This window comes from Protopterus annectens, chromosome 4.part1, assembly GCF_019279795.1.
Source record: "Protopterus annectens isolate FY-2018-M chromosome 4.part1, PAN1.0, whole genome shotgun sequence".
Lineage (NCBI taxonomy): Eukaryota > Metazoa > Chordata > Ceratodontiformes > Protopteridae > Protopterus > Protopterus annectens.
Window position 1 is genome coordinate 762,859,293 of NC_056734.1, and position 15,819 is coordinate 762,875,111.

The 15,819-nt window shown below is 39.1% G+C and overlaps 1 protein-coding gene across 6 annotated transcripts in view; it reads left to right on the forward strand.

The window, feature by feature from the left end:
• The window catches only part of PLCH1 (phospholipase C eta 1), a 3,453,772-nt gene that overhangs the window by 3,383,286 nt on the left and 54,667 nt on the right, over nucleotides 1–15,819 (forward strand). The gene's annotated exons all lie outside the window — the stretch shown is intronic.

Genomic DNA, 15,819 nt, shown 5'->3' on the forward strand with positions numbered 1-15,819 from the left:
AGTAATTTTATTGATAATAACACTAAGCGCTTTCCTCAGAAGGTAGACAGACTTCTTCAGAGTGTAAAGAATGGTTACAAAAACACACACATATATAGCACCATACTAGATCACATGATACAAACACACCCTGCTTACTTTAATGCTTAACATAATACATGCCATTTTTTTTTTTGAAACAATACAACTAAAAAACTTTTGTTACAACATTTAAGAAGTACAAAACTAAATAAAAACATATTATATAAAAATAAAGAAAACTAAACTTTAAACCTGATAAGCTTTCAATTTTAATATACTGGCAATAGAAACCTGATCATTCAGCCCAGGTAGTTTACAGGCATTAAGCTTGAGCTGCCAGAGCAATTCTCTAGCTTCCAAAATGTCTTCCCAGGGGCCACCTCTAGGGTTAACTGCAACGCAATGCAACCCAAAAAAAATAGAAAGAAATTGTTACTATAGAAAGAAATATGCTTTGCTAGGGAGTTATTCAAATTGTTTTTCTTAATATTTAACATATGTTCGTATATACACTTCCTTAATTTTCTTTTAGTTTTTCCCACATAGTAACAGTGGAATTTTTGGCATATAGCTAAATAAATAACCCCAATAGAATTACAATTACATGGGAAAGAACTCTTAATGAAACTACCATTAATAGTAATACTATCTCTAACTAAAATGTGCCTACACTGAGCACATAGTAGTACCTGTTTTTTTGTTAAAAACAACTTCCCAAAGACTGTCCCCATTTTCTAACAAAATTTTGAAAGTGTTGCCCATTTTATAAACTACTAAGGGTTTCTGCCAAGTTTCTCTGTAACCCCTTGAAATAAGGTAAATACTTCCCAGTTTTTATTTAAAATCCTTCTTATATTAACATCCGTAACATAAAATTGAATAACCAAACTCAAAGTAAAATACTTTTCACCTACGCTATTTTTTGGCTACATCACTTATACTCTGAACCTTAGATTTAACTAGTGGGGTTAAGGAACCATTTTCCATTTCCCACTCAACACTAGCTCTACTTGAAATTATCATATCATCAGGATAACTCCTGTTCTGAAACATCCTATGTAGGATGTCACACTCATTCACAAAAACTGCATCATCAGGTATCGTTCTTGCCAATCTTATAAATTGACCCCATACAATCCCTTTTTTTTGATAATATGGATGACAGTTTTGATGATTACAATAAGTGGGTTTCTTGTAAATAATAGTTTCTACTGACTTATTAAAAAAGTCTTTGGTAATGGTAACATCCAAGTAGTTGATGGATTTAACATTCATACTAAAAGTAAACTTTAAAAAAGATGTGGTAGTGTTGAGATAATCTATAAAGGGGGGGATATCATCACTACTGCCTTCCCAGGCAATAAAAATATCGTCCAGGTATCTAGTATAAACTTTCCATGGAAAAACCTGGAACTTTTCAAACAGAAAATATTTTTCCCATTGCAGTAACACAATGTTAGCGAAAACGGGGGCACAGGTGGCCCCCATCAAAACCCCTAATCTGTTGTAAATAGTGCCCGTCGATAAAGACAAAATTATTTTCCAATACAGCCTCCATAAGAACATTTAAAGTGTAAATTTCATCCGCATCAGACTTCTTAGACGCAACCAGGAAGTTGTTATACCACCAACCCACATCGTGCGGTATGGTATTATATAGTTCTACTACATCGATAGTAAGAAAAATTAATGAATCTGAAAATTGAATGTCCCTAATTTTTAACAAAAAGCCCCAGGAGTCCTTGCATAAATAATCAACATCACAAACCACTTTTTTAAGCTTGAGGTCAATGAATTTAGAAAGGGGGTGAATTTTACAACAACTAGCATTAACTATCAGTCTCAGGGGCGGGTCTTTAATATCTTTGTGCATCTTCAGAATTCCAAAGATAGAAAGAACTAAGGGAAATGTAACCTTTAAGAAATCATAGATGGTATGGTCTATTTGACCCTGATCTTTAATTAAGTAATCAATTTTCCTGTAGGTTCATCTCTTCATAAAAGTCTCCATTAAACAAATAACAAAATATATGGGTGATATAATCACCCTTGTCCATAATTACAACCCCACCCCCCCTTATCAGGTTTCCTTGTCCTCACCTTTTTGTTGTTAATTACATTACATAACAGTTTAGTTTAAGTACTAGTTAAATTAGAGAAATCATAACACTTACTTTCTCTCAATAAAGTCCTCAAATCCTGTTCAACAAGTTTCTCAAATAGCAATAGTGGCAGTGATGGTGCTGGATTCATAACTCTACTCCTATGCATAGTGATAAGCATTCATTGTTAGTGTACTGTTCCAAAATAAACTTAAGCTTTCTAACAAAAAGCGTCAAATCTATAATCAAATGTTCAATATTAACCGCATTTGTAGGCACAAAAGAAAATCCTTTACTAAGCAAGTCTGCATACTCTGTCCCAAATAAAAAGTTAGTAAAATTGTATAAAGAAAAGTCACCCTTAGTGTTCTACTTAATACAGGGAAAATCAATCTCCTTAGAATGGTAAGTGCCCAACCTGCTAGTGTTTATCGTCTCGTCTGCTGATGATAAGCACTGTTGTTCCTCCACTGAGCTACATAGTTGGTCTGTTGAGGTACCCACCCACGCTGGCCTTGATGTTGCTGATAGTTTTTGTTCTGGATCCTCTCGGAGCATCTCACTTGTCTATTTTTTGGACAGGCATGGTCATCTACATCAGGGCTAGTAGACTGGTGCTCTTCTATTGGCCAGTAGGCTGGTGCTCTTCCATTGGCTGGTCACCCATGTGGTTTACTTAGTTGCCACGCGACATAGGAGGCTTAGGATACACGTTACCTTTTGTATAGGCTTCCTTATCGCGTTTAATTTTATTAAGCTTTCTATTTTGTATAGCAGAGATTCCCCCTGTCAATCTCTACAAAAACCTTTTTTATAACAATTGACCCGATGTTCAAAAAGAAGGTCGGCTTTAATAGAGTCATTCAGTTTATTGGCCTCAGCCATAAGCATGTCCACTTTCCTCTGATTATACTTAACAAGTAATTCTGCTATTTTGCTATTGGTGCTTTTTATTAAAAGAAAAAAAGAAGGAAGAAAGACTCCTGATAATTCATCGTGTTATTGGTGAAGATTTTGTGGATTTACTGGTCTGACGTTCTTGTGGTAAAAGACTGCTGTTTGTTTCTTTGAGTGTGGTTTACATATTCACTGATGGCCAGTGAATCCTTTTTGAAGGTACCTCGTTTGTATCGTGAAACTGGAATTGACCTGTCACAAAAAACGCTGGAAGGTCTCTTGTTGCAACAGGGTGAACCAAATGGTCCTGGAATAATTAACGGATCAGAGGGTATACTGCTTAACAATTCTACTTCTCCCCAGAATATATATAGCAAATGGAAAGAAGAAAGAACTAATAAGTATGTCAACCCATTTGCTAATGTGGGTAAGAAACTGTGTTTCAAATGTACCGGAGATTCAAGCAATGTTTGAACAGTTAGATAAAGTTATTTTTAAGGGGTCGTCTGTATATTTAAACATGCAGAGTTTAAAACATTATCAAGAATTTGAGATAACACTTAGGGGTCTAAGAGCCTTTAAGAATCCGTCCACACCGTTTGATCTTAGTGTGGAGGAGGAAAAGGCTTTTTGTGACCGGTGGATTAAGGCAGCACATAAATGTAGTATGGAATGGGTGAGCATCCTTATAGAAAGGATGCGTTGAAAAGGGACAAACTTAAAAATGAAGTTAAAAAAATGTGTGCTGACATTGTGAATAGTAACAATAATGAGTCGCTTGATACATTTTTGCATGGTATAAAAGATAAATTGGTAATGCATGAGAAGGAACTGGTTAATAGAAAAAGAAACTTAATAGAGACTTAAGAGATTATGAACGTAAAAAGACATTCATTATCACTAGAAATCAACAAACGCCACATTGAGTGAGGTTCAGCAAGGATCAGGAAGTGAGATCAGTCCAACAATGCTATACTTCTGCGGAGAGCACAGCGTCTTCTACTGAAGGAGAATATGAAGATAATTGTGAATATCTGGCGCTGCCTAAATTGAAGGATGGTGATAACTTTAAAAAAACTTTTCGTGAACAACAGGGCTCCCATTATGGGGGCAAGAAAAGAACTTGGTATGGACAGGACTATCAGAGAGAACAAGGGTTTGACCCGTGTTCCAGTAAAAGAGGTAAATGGACATATTGAATGTAGTGTGGAAACTGATGATTATATTGTGAATTTGTCACAATATGTATTAAGTAAAACTGAAAAATGTGTTTTAAATAGAGCCTTGAAGTTTATTCCAACTGCCCTGCCAAGATTGCACGAGTTAAAAAGTGATATATTCAAGTTCATTAGAAAATTGCATTTACATGATTTTTTTTTCAAATGAAAAATGTTGGAATGAGAATGGTGTTGATAGTGAAGATCTTGAGACTAGTAATGATCGCTTTTACTCATGCTATTCTGAAATGAGTATGCAAGAAAATGCTTATTGCTGCTATGATACTAGTAAAATGGAAATTAAAGTAATTTTATTCCACCGCTTAGGAATGAAAATATTCAACAATTATATCATATGTTAAATTATGCAATTGAAAATGAATATTATCATTTTATGAAGAAAGAAAAGGAATATAATATAAGTAAACAAGAATGGCTATGTTTAAAAGAATTGTGTGATGACTGTGAGCTGGTATTTAAACCAGCGAATAAAGGGGGAAAATTGGTTATTATGAATTATAGGCAATACTGGGATATGTGTAACCGACATTTAAGTAATGAAATTGTATGTAAGAAAATACATAAGGATGTATATGAGAACGCTTTATTTGAGTTTGATGAACTTATATCAAACGGGGTTAGGTTGAAATATTTTACAACTGTAGACAAGGAAAGAAAACTGTAGAAAAGGATGCACTATGGCAAAGTTTTTCTGTCTGCCTAAAATTCATAAAAATATAACTACCCCACCTGGAAGACCAGTAGTTTCAACTTGCAATTATTTTTCAAAAAAATCTAGCCAATTTTTTGCATGGCTATTTTGTGAATGAGGTTGTAAAGTTACCATCTTATATAAAAGACTCATTTGACTTCTTGGAAAAATTAAAAGGGGTGGAATGGGAAAAAGACATGTATTTTATAGTAGTAGACGTGGTGAGTCTTTATACAAATATCAAACATAGTTATGGATTAGAGGCCCTGGAATTTTTTCTAGGGAACAATCCTAGAACGGAGTATATTAAAGAGCTTACTTTATTTTGGCTAGAGAATAACATGTTTGAATTTGATAAAATGTTATATAAACTGATACAAGGAACAGCAATGGGGGCGGTGCCCCCCCCACCCCCATGTATGCTAATCTCTTCATGGGTTATTATAAAAATTTATATGTATATCGTAATAACATTTATAGAAGACATGTATTGAAACCTTATAGATTTATAGATGATCTTATTTTTATGTGTAAAGGTTGATTTGAAGAAGTGGAAGAATTTATAAAGGATTTGGAAAAGAATAAGTTTGATCTGAGTTTTGATGGTCTAAAAAAGGGACAAAGGTTAACTTTTTGGATGTTCTTTGGAAGGTAAGGATGGGGGGTGGATAAGAACGAAGGTCCACAGAAAATTTGAAACTCAGGATCATATTTTATTTGGAACAAGTTGCCATCCTATACATACTATTAACTCAGTTCCATATGGGGAATTTATGAGGGTTATTAGGTTATGTAATAATGTGGAAGATGTGAATAATGAAATAAAAAATGTGACAGAAATGTTTTACAAGAGAGGATATAGTGTAGAACAAATAAATACAGGATTGGAGAAACTGAAGGTAAATAATCATAAGAATGGTAATAATAGAAATATTAAAAATAAACCTTATGGTACAGTTAAGGAATGTATTTATTTTATATCTAAATATACACCTTTTTCTGAAAGGTTAGAGGGTATAGTGAAATAATATTTGCAGATGATAAAAAAAGAACAGGTGTTAAAAAAATTGAATTTAAAATTTACTTATAGTAATGGAAGAAGTATAAGGGATCTATTGGTACGTGGTACTTTGAGAAGACCAGAAAATTTGGACTTAAAGGATATAACAGAAAAAGGTACTTTTCCATGTGGGAATTGTGCGGTATGCCAATTTATTGTTGGAACTTTTTCTAAAATTAATGGTAGAAAATATCAGGAACATGGTAATTTTAGATGCAACACTGCAGGTATAATATATGGGCTGAGGTGCCCATGTAACAAATATTATATAGGTGAAAGCAAGAGAAATTTTTCAGTGAGACTTAAAGAGCATGTGAGAGATATAAAAAAGGTAGGTTAGTTAACCCAGTGGCGGAATATTTTCATAAATTTCATGAGGGAAATCCTCAGAGGTTACAAGCAACAATATTGGAACAGTGTAAGGAAGGTTTTTTAACACCAGAGAGGTTGAAGTATGAATTAAGACAAAAAGAATCTTTATTTTAAAATATAATACTGTATGTCCAAAAGGTTTAAATAAGGAGTGTAACTGAAAAAGTTTTTTATGGTATTTCTTTAAGATGCAATTAGAAATAATTGAAAGATTGTGGGGTGTATTCTTACCAAATTGTATAAAAGGAAGGAATATTTGTGATAAAACATGTACTCTGAAAAGGCTGTGAAAGCCGAGGCGCTAGAGAAATTAACCTGTGGGTATTATATTGTTGTATTGTGCTGCTATTTTGCTATTGGTGCTTTTTATTAAAAGAAAAAAGATGGAAGAAAGACTCCTGATAATTCATTGTGTTATGGGTAAAGATTTTGTGGATTTACTGGTCTGACGTTCTTGTGGTAAAAGACTGCTGTTTGTTTCTTTGAGTGTGGTTTACAAGTAATTCAATCAATTCAAGTCCAGATTTGTCAAAAAGTTTAAGCAGTTCGACATGGAGAGGAGAGTCATGCACTTAACCCATTCAGGTATTTCCAATACCTCAAATCCTTGGGTACAATCTTGAGTTTTAAACATTCCCTAAGGTAGTTGTTTTCCAATTGAAGTTTCCGACATCTGAGTAAAGTGTGATGAAATTTGTCCATACTCTGCTGTAAATTCAGCCCCACATGGTTGTTACCTTCACTGAGGGGAAAAATTAAATGAGTTGTTGAGTCAATTGTCAAAGTTTTGTTCAAAAGTAGTATCATTCCCAATGTCCGGTGTAATGTTAGGATTAGCGTTGCCGTTCAAGCAAGCAGGGGTCCAAAGGAATTTAACTTCTAAAGAATGAAACCACAGTTCACAAACTTGCTCTTTAAGTTCGTTAACCAACTGGGTAAGCAAGCCAATACTTGCCTCAACCCTTTAAAGTTGTATTGTTTTGAAAAAAAAATGGCATGTTGTACGTTAAGCGTTAAAGTAAGCAGGGTGTGTTTGTATCATGTGATCTAGTATGGTGCTATATGTGTGTGTTTTTTGTAAGCATTCTTTTCACTCTGAAGAAGTTTGTATACCTTCTGATGAAAGCTCTTAGTGTTCTTGTCAATAAAATTACTTGTGGTGGACCCTCGGTATTGGTAACTTTCTTGGTTTATATCTTTGATGCTGTTTACAGTTTTACATAATACCAAAACAAAATTGTGGTTACAGTTTTACATGAAAATGTTTAAAAAGTAAGATGTGCATAACACTCCCACATCAGCTTACTGTTAGACAAAGTGCAGCGAATTAGATGTAATTTTGTATTTTAGAAATGACACGCAGAACAGTGGATGTGATGACATTTCAGGTGATCATGTTAATTTCTGTGTACCACAAGAGCAAATCCTTTTGGGGGTACTTACTCCCCATCATCATCACTGATGGAGTGTGTTTTGGGAGACACATTAGTTTCTCAACTTAAATGGCTAGTCAAAGTCACTGAAATTCTGGTAAAAAATATGCCTGCTGTTTGGCAGTTTCTAATTTCATTTTGTATATTGTGTGATGTGTTACTGTAGTACTCAATCTTTTTATTTTATTTTTAATATTTAATAATCATGAAAAGCAATGAAATTATATGCTATTTCATCTGCCCAGCTACTGTCTACAAATATTACTTGTGTGTTTCTGTTCTTTATTGACTAAGTAATGTCATAGGTATTTAGAGAAACAATTTCAGATTTTTAACTACTTTTCTGTTTGCCAGGGTTATGAGGCTTTCAGCAGCAGAAAGTCATCTACTGATGTGATGTTGTCAATCTCGCCTTTATTCTCACTTGTGGGTATCGGATCCGTCTCAGCCAATATTCCAGCTCGAGGTCATCAGCAAAGCACATGGGCTCAATTCTTTACCCATAATGCCTTCCCCTGGATACCTCAGATCTCATTTGCCACGCAACAAAGAGGTTTTGTCCGTTATAGCTCTGGGTTAAGTACAACTTTGATTATTATTTTCTACATAGAATTAAATTAAATATAAGAGTAAACTATCATTTAATTTAAGTTCTTTACCCACTTTCCCGTTCTATACATCCATTTAAATTAGAGGGTATTTTAAGAACGTCCGTTTTAGTTTGAGGACGTCCCTTAACTTTCCAGTGATCCCTTTCCTTGCAAGTTTGTAAAAATATATATAATAACAAAAATAGAATCCCTTTTTCTATAACCTTTGTTTCTTTGTTTGATTGCGAGTTAAGTCCGTTTAAGTTAGAGGACTTAAGTTTCCTAGTGTAAGAGTGGTTCTTCTATTTTATTTCTGTCATGTCCCAAAAACAGGAAAGCAAGCCTTTAGGCTTTAAAAAGTGTGAAAAGTGCAGTAAGAAACTGCCCCTTAATGATTCACACACCTTGGGCTTTACACCTGCAAGAGTCTTGTTCCATTTGCCACAACTTTAATCAACAGGCTTTTATTGGAATGCAAAAGTAAATTGATTTAGAAAGACCTGTTAAAAATGCCTTTCCCTGTGGCTATATCCACCAATCATCGGACAAGCCATCTAAGAGACCTTTATGGGAGATGAGATCCTCATCGGATCCAAAACAGAATTTCCGAAGGCTCTATTGGAACAGACTCTTTCTCCTGACTCCAGCACTTCATTTGAGTGGGAATCTTTACTGGCGCTGACTACTACTTCCGCTCATAGACACAGGAGCCAGTCTTCTTCTGTGGAGAAGATCTCTTCCAGGCTCCCTTCTCCAATTGTGGCTACTTCAAGATCACCTACTCTATCCACAAGATCTACTAGGTGTTTGTCAGATGAAGACGTGGATAGGGTCGTGGAGACTTTTAAAGACACCTGCTTTGGTGAGAATTCTCATGGATCTGAGGCCAAAGGAATCAGTTCACACAAAACCCTCTCTCCTGCTACATTTCCTCCTCTGATCTGTCCTCCTGCTTTCAGAGCTGGAAGATTCTGACATCCAGGTTGTGTTGGTGTCAGGTCCAGGACCAATAACTTCCCCATTTCTGACATCAGCCCTGAGCATCTCTGTGCCTTCGCAGGAGGAGACATTTAGGAACTAACACTCCCCTGTCGGTCAGTGGAGACTTCTCAGATCTCTTCGGATCTGACTGTGTCTGTGGGGGCTTCGGCACGGGTGAGCTCAGCTTCTACCTCTACTTCGGAGGTAGTCTCTGCTCCAGAGGGACCTTCGGCTCTGATGACTTGCATGTTGGATCTGGGGACTGCTTTGGAGCGGGGATAGTATGCCTTCGAAGTAATGAGGAGGGCTTTGACTGCTTCACAGTCTGGTACATTGTCTTTCTCAGATGTTCTTCATGTTTCACTGTTGCAGTCATTACATTTGGGTAATCCTGCTGTCAGGTTGCCCTCAGTCGGCCTGAATTCCAAAGTCTTGGGTCCTGCATCGGTGCTGTCTCCTCTTCCATGACGTCAGGTCGTCAGGGGTATAAAACATGCAGCCAACACCATTTTTTTTTAGTCTTTCTTGCCACGCGGTGCCCGAAGCAGAAGCAGTTCGCAAGTGCCGGTCGGCCGACTCCTGAGATTTTCGTGTTCAAGTTTCAGATCTGAAGTCTTCATTAACGCTAAGTACCCCATTGGGGAAACTTTTTTCTTGCTTCAGACCGATGTCAGAAAAAGTTAATAATTGTATTTCTTGTGGAAAGCAAATACCTCATAAGGACTTTCATTCTTACTGTATTCCTTGCCTAGGTCCTGACCACGATGTTTCAAGTTGTCGGTTTTGTGCTAGATTTAACCAATGCAAAGCGTCGGTATGATTTTGCATTAAACTATTTTGGGCGCAGATTTAATTATAAAATGTTGTCGGATAGCCATCCGACTACCTGAGCTCACAAAAAATGCAAAGAAAAAGAAAAGGATAGACAACTGATGCCCAAAACAGACGAAGTTTCTCCTAAGCCAGTCGCCGGTTCGCTGGTTCTCAGTGAGGCACTTTCGCAGCCCCTGACACCCACTACTTTAGAGTCGCAGGCCACTACCATCTCCCACGTGGAGTCGGCTATGCCGCTGGAAACTCAAGGTATTGGAGCCTTGGACACTATTCCCTCAGATGGGTCTGGAGCTGCTGAGCAGGCACCGGCTTCTGAGGGTGTATTGAGACCTAAACATCTATACATAAAACCGACTTCAGCTTCAAAGGCAAAGACTAAGGCACCTTCAAAGACAAAGAAACAAACTCAAGAGCCTCATGGACAGGCCTCCATGCCCATAAAACAGATGCTCAAAATGGCTGAAGACTTGAGTACCTTGATCAGGGGTTTCCATCACCCTCCTGATAAAAGGTCTAGGCAAGAGACAGACTATGAATCTTCAGACCAGGTTTCTATTTCTTCTGATTCCTCTTCTGATCAGGAATATTCACTTCCCCCCTGTGAGGATTCTGATGCTGAAGAATCTATTCCTTCAGCTTCTCCTCCTGAGGACTATTCTTGTGGGGAAACCTTGCATACCATGAGGGAGCATTTCCACTGGGAGAGCCAAGATTTTTCAGAATCTAAAAAGAGGCTCAGGGACTTCCTTTTACTACCTCAACACAGGCCTCTAGCCATTCCACCTGTGTTAGACATTGTGGATGATGTGTTTTCAGAGTCTAGTCTGACCCCTGACTCCTTACCTCCAGCTCCTCTTGGCTATAAGGGCCTTAAACTGTCAGTTTCATATGCTCAAATATCAGCAACATGTCATGACATTGCTTAACAGAAAATGTTAAACTCTGAATGTGCAGAAAACAAGGAAATACAGGATTTATTGCATGCAGCTGAACAAGTGGGAAAGCGTACTTTGCAATGTGGTTTTGATTCTCTGGAGGCCTTCTGCAGGGCCACAGTTATGGGTTCTGTAATTAGGAGGCATACTAGATTAAAGGAACAAAATCTGCCTGATCATGTCAAAGTTAAATTATTAGACGCACCTTTACAGCATGAAACTTTGTTTGGTGTTGAGGCAGAAGAGGTGTTAAAAAAAACAGAGGACAAAGCTAAATCTATGCAAACTGTGAACGATGTTTTACAAGTACAGCCACCTAGGTTTAGTAGACACTGGCCTACAAAGAATTGGTCCTTTCCAGTATCAGAAAGACCTCAAAGGGGCAGATCCAGACGCCCTAGAGGTAGATCCCAGGTGCAAGGTTCATACAGGTCAAAGCAATGGGGTGCTTCTACCTCCAAAAGTGGAGAAGACAAATCACAACCATACAGGAAACAGTCCCAATGACTTCCCCCTGCCTGCACCAAGCACTTATCTCCTGGCAGCACCGTTATCTCCTGGCAGCACCGTTAGCGGGAAAAATAGCTCTTTTTTTCTCAAAATTGGCACATTATAACCCAGGACAATTGGGTTCTAAACATAGTGTCACAAGGCTACAAGTTTCACTTCCATACCCTGCCAAAGGCAAATGGTTGGCCAGATCTGCCAAAAAATCATTGGGCAGAGGCACAAAAACAAGTCTCATCCCTCATGGACATGGGGGCTATTCAACAAGTACCACAGCAAGAGCAGGGACAAGGATTTTACTCAAGACTGCTCTTGGTACCCAGAAGGACAAAGCCTGGAGACCAATACTGGAGCTATCTATTCTAAACACATTCTTGGATATAGCAAAATTCAAAATGTTGACCTTGCAGCAGCTTCTGCCCATGCTGGGCAAAAAGGCTTGGCTCGTGACTTTAGACCTAAAAGAGGCATACCTGCATGTCCCAATCAGGCAATCATGCAAAAGATACCTCAGATTCAAGGCTGACTCAATGCATTACCAATTCTGTGCACTGCCCTTTGGCTTATTTACTGCGCCCAGGGTCTTTACAAAGTGCCTGGCACCAGTAATTGCTTTCTGCAGACAAAGACGAATACAAATATTTCCTTACTTGGACGACTGCCTAATTCAAGTAGAGAACAAGGACATTCTACTACAGCATCTGGCGTTTGTGAAAAGACTTTTAACATGCCTAGGGTACACAGTCAACGAAAAGAAATCAAAACTAGTACCCTCTCAAGAGATAATATTCCTGGGTGCAAGCTTAAATTACAACTGCCCAGATGGCTTATCTCGCACCAGACAAACAAAGGCAACTGACTAGCTATTTCAACAGATTGGCAACAAAGGCCCAGTTATCTGCAAGAAAAATTCTGCAGGCTTTGGGCTTCATGGCATCCTGCATCCTACTAATTCCATATGCAAGACTGCATATGAGGAAACTTCAGTGGTACCTAAAAAGTGTCTGGACGCAACATTGTCACAGCCTGGAAACAATGATTACTCTCATTCCCTGCCTGCAACAGGAATTTCGATGGTGGGCGAAGGCTTGTCACCAAAACAAGGAACAGCCATTCACATTACCCCCAGCCAGGCAGAACCTAACAACACATGCATCAGAGTATGCCTGGGGGGCCCACATGGCAGGAAGATGCATTCAGGGCACCTGGGCCACAAACCAAATGCATCTACATATCAATCAAAAAGAGATGCTAGCTGTTCAAAATGCCCTGACAGCCTTCAAGGGCCTACTTCATCCGGGACAACTACTGATAAAGACAGACAACTCCACAGTCATGTGGTATATAAACAAGCAGGGGGGGCACACATTCTTACCCCCTTTGCAGACTAGCCATGGCTTTGTGGGACACAGCATTGACTTACCCAAGTTCATCTGCAGGCACAATTCCTGCCAGGAAAGGAAAACACTCTGGCAGACAAACTAAGCAGAAACCTCATGGATCCCCACGAGTGGCAGCTGGATCCACAAGTCTTCAGCATGATAACAAGGAAATGGGGATCTATTTGCCTTCCGTCACAACTACCAGCTAGAAAGATTCTGCACAGACAAGCATGGAAAGTGGACGCCTTATCTTTCAACTGGAAAAACCTATCAGTATATGCCTTTCCTCCACTGCCTCTCCTCCCCAAGGTACTCCTAAAGGTCAGACAGGAGAAACCAAAGATGATAGTGATTGCCCCAGACTGGTCCCACCCCAGTACTGGTATCCGATCTTAAGGAACTTGTCTCAATGCACAGCCTGGACCTTACCTCAAATACCTTATCTACTGTCCCAACAAAACAATCAGATCCTGCACAGCCGACTCAGGACTCTAAACCTGGCAGCATGGCGGATAATGTAGCCATACAAAGCATACCTCTCAGTAAAGCTGTGATGGATGTCATTTTGGAAACCAGAAGGCCTAGTACTAGGAAATCTTATGCTGGAAAATGGAAGAGATTTTGTGCTTGGAACCAGGCACAAAGAGCTGATACAGGTCTACCAAATATTCCTCATATTTTGCAATACTTAACTGAGATGCTGGACAAAGGCCTATCTTTTTCAGCAATTAAAATTCATGCCTCTGCCATTTCGGCTCATTACAATACAGAGCCACCAATCTTTTCTCATTCTTTATTAAGGCAGTACCTCAGAGGAGCCAAACATTTAAGGCCTCCAAGGAGATCACCAATACCTGCATGGGACCTCAATTATGTCTTGGAAAAACTCACCCTACCTCCATTTGAGCCCGCTGCTACTGCTGATATAAATTTTTTTCTTGGAAAACAGCTCTGCTCCTAGCAATAACTTCTGCAAGACGAGTGTCAGAGCTACAGGCACTCATGGCTCTGGAACTTTTTATCATTTTTTATCCAGACAGGGTCTCTCTTGAGGACAAACCCAACATTTATGCCTAAGGTGGTGTCCAGTGTGGCCCTTAACCAAACTATTCATTTGCTAACTTTTTATCCAAATCCACAGAACAAGGGGAAGAGAATTCTGCATTCTTTGGACGTACACAGACAGCTTAGATTCTATTTGGACAAAACTAAAGTTTTCAGGAAGACAGAGCTATTACTAGTGGCATATGCTGCAGGATCACAAGGAAAGGCTATCTTCAAGCAGACTATTTCAAAGTGGATAGGCCACTGCATTCGTTTCTGGTATTCACAGCATGGCAAGCCAGTGCCTAAGGGCATTAGACCACATTCAACCAGGGCTGCAGCCACTTCAGCAGCCTTTCTCAGGGGAGTACCAACTAAAGACATTTTAGAGGCTACTACTTGGCGTTCAGTGCACACCTCTACAAAGCATTATCATCTGCCACTTTACTCTAAATCCAGGGCAGGCTTTGCCACTGCAGTTCTGCTGGGCCTCATAGCCACTCCTAATGCTGTCTAGCTCCAGCCTCCCAACCATAGCTTTGGGACTCTACCCAAATGTAATGACTGCAACAGTGAAACACGAAGAACATAATACAGTTGTGTACACTTACCATAAATGTAGATGTTTGAATGTATTCACTGTTGCAGTCCAGGTGATCCTCCCGCCATCCCCCTTTCATTCTACAGTTTATCTTTCCTTCTCTGTCTTCTACAACCTATGTGGTGTATTTGCTTGTAGATGAAGGTAAAGTTTATATTGATGCATGTTTATAGATATTTATATATATAACATTGCTGCCTTTTTGGGGGTACCTGACATCGGGGGCAAGAAAAACTAAAGAAAATGGCGTTGGCTGCATGTTTTATACCCCTGACGACCTGACATCATGGAAGAGGAGACAGCACCGACACAGGACCCAAGACTTTGGAATTCAGGCCGACTGAGGGCAACCTGCCAGCAGGATTACCCAAATGTAATGACTGCAACAGTGAATACACGCGAACATCTAAATTTATGGTAAGTGTACACAACTGTACTTTCTTCCTCCCCCTTCAGGTGAGTTGTCTTTGTCTTCTCACAGGCCCTGTCCACAGGTCTGCAGAGATGCTAGGCCTGAGTATGTACCTCATGGTACTGCCCCCTCTTCCGTATTCTGCCCAGAGTACCCTACTGAAGAGGTCCCTCGGAAGAGCACATATAAGAGGAAGCATCTGGACTCCCAGAAGAGTCTATCACATCCAATACTGACCTAAATGAGGCAGAAGGGTCCCCACAATCACCTCCTGAAGATGTCTCCTTTGGAGACATCTTAGAATTATTGAAACAGAGAGATGATTGGCAGTCCCCCCCCCTTCGGCTGAAGAGTTGGTCTTCCTGAAGACCTTTGTATCTCACCCATCAACTTCTTGGGTTACTCCCCCTTTCAATGAGCTTATCTCACAAAAGGCTTGGGAGACCCCAGACACGATAGACCCTACTCCTAGGAAGCCAAACAAATGCATTATTGCCCCCAAAGAGAAAGATTTTCTTACAAAAGGTGTAGGAGTCTATGCTATGGTCTTGGCAGTGGCCAATAGAAAGGAACTCTAAGATGATAACCTTTCTCTATCCTCCTAATAAAGACTCCAGAACTATGGATAGATATGGGAAGCACATCTTCACATCAGCGATCTTTGCATTACGGTCTCTGAATTACCTAATTCACTTCACAAGAGTTCAGAGGGACCTGAT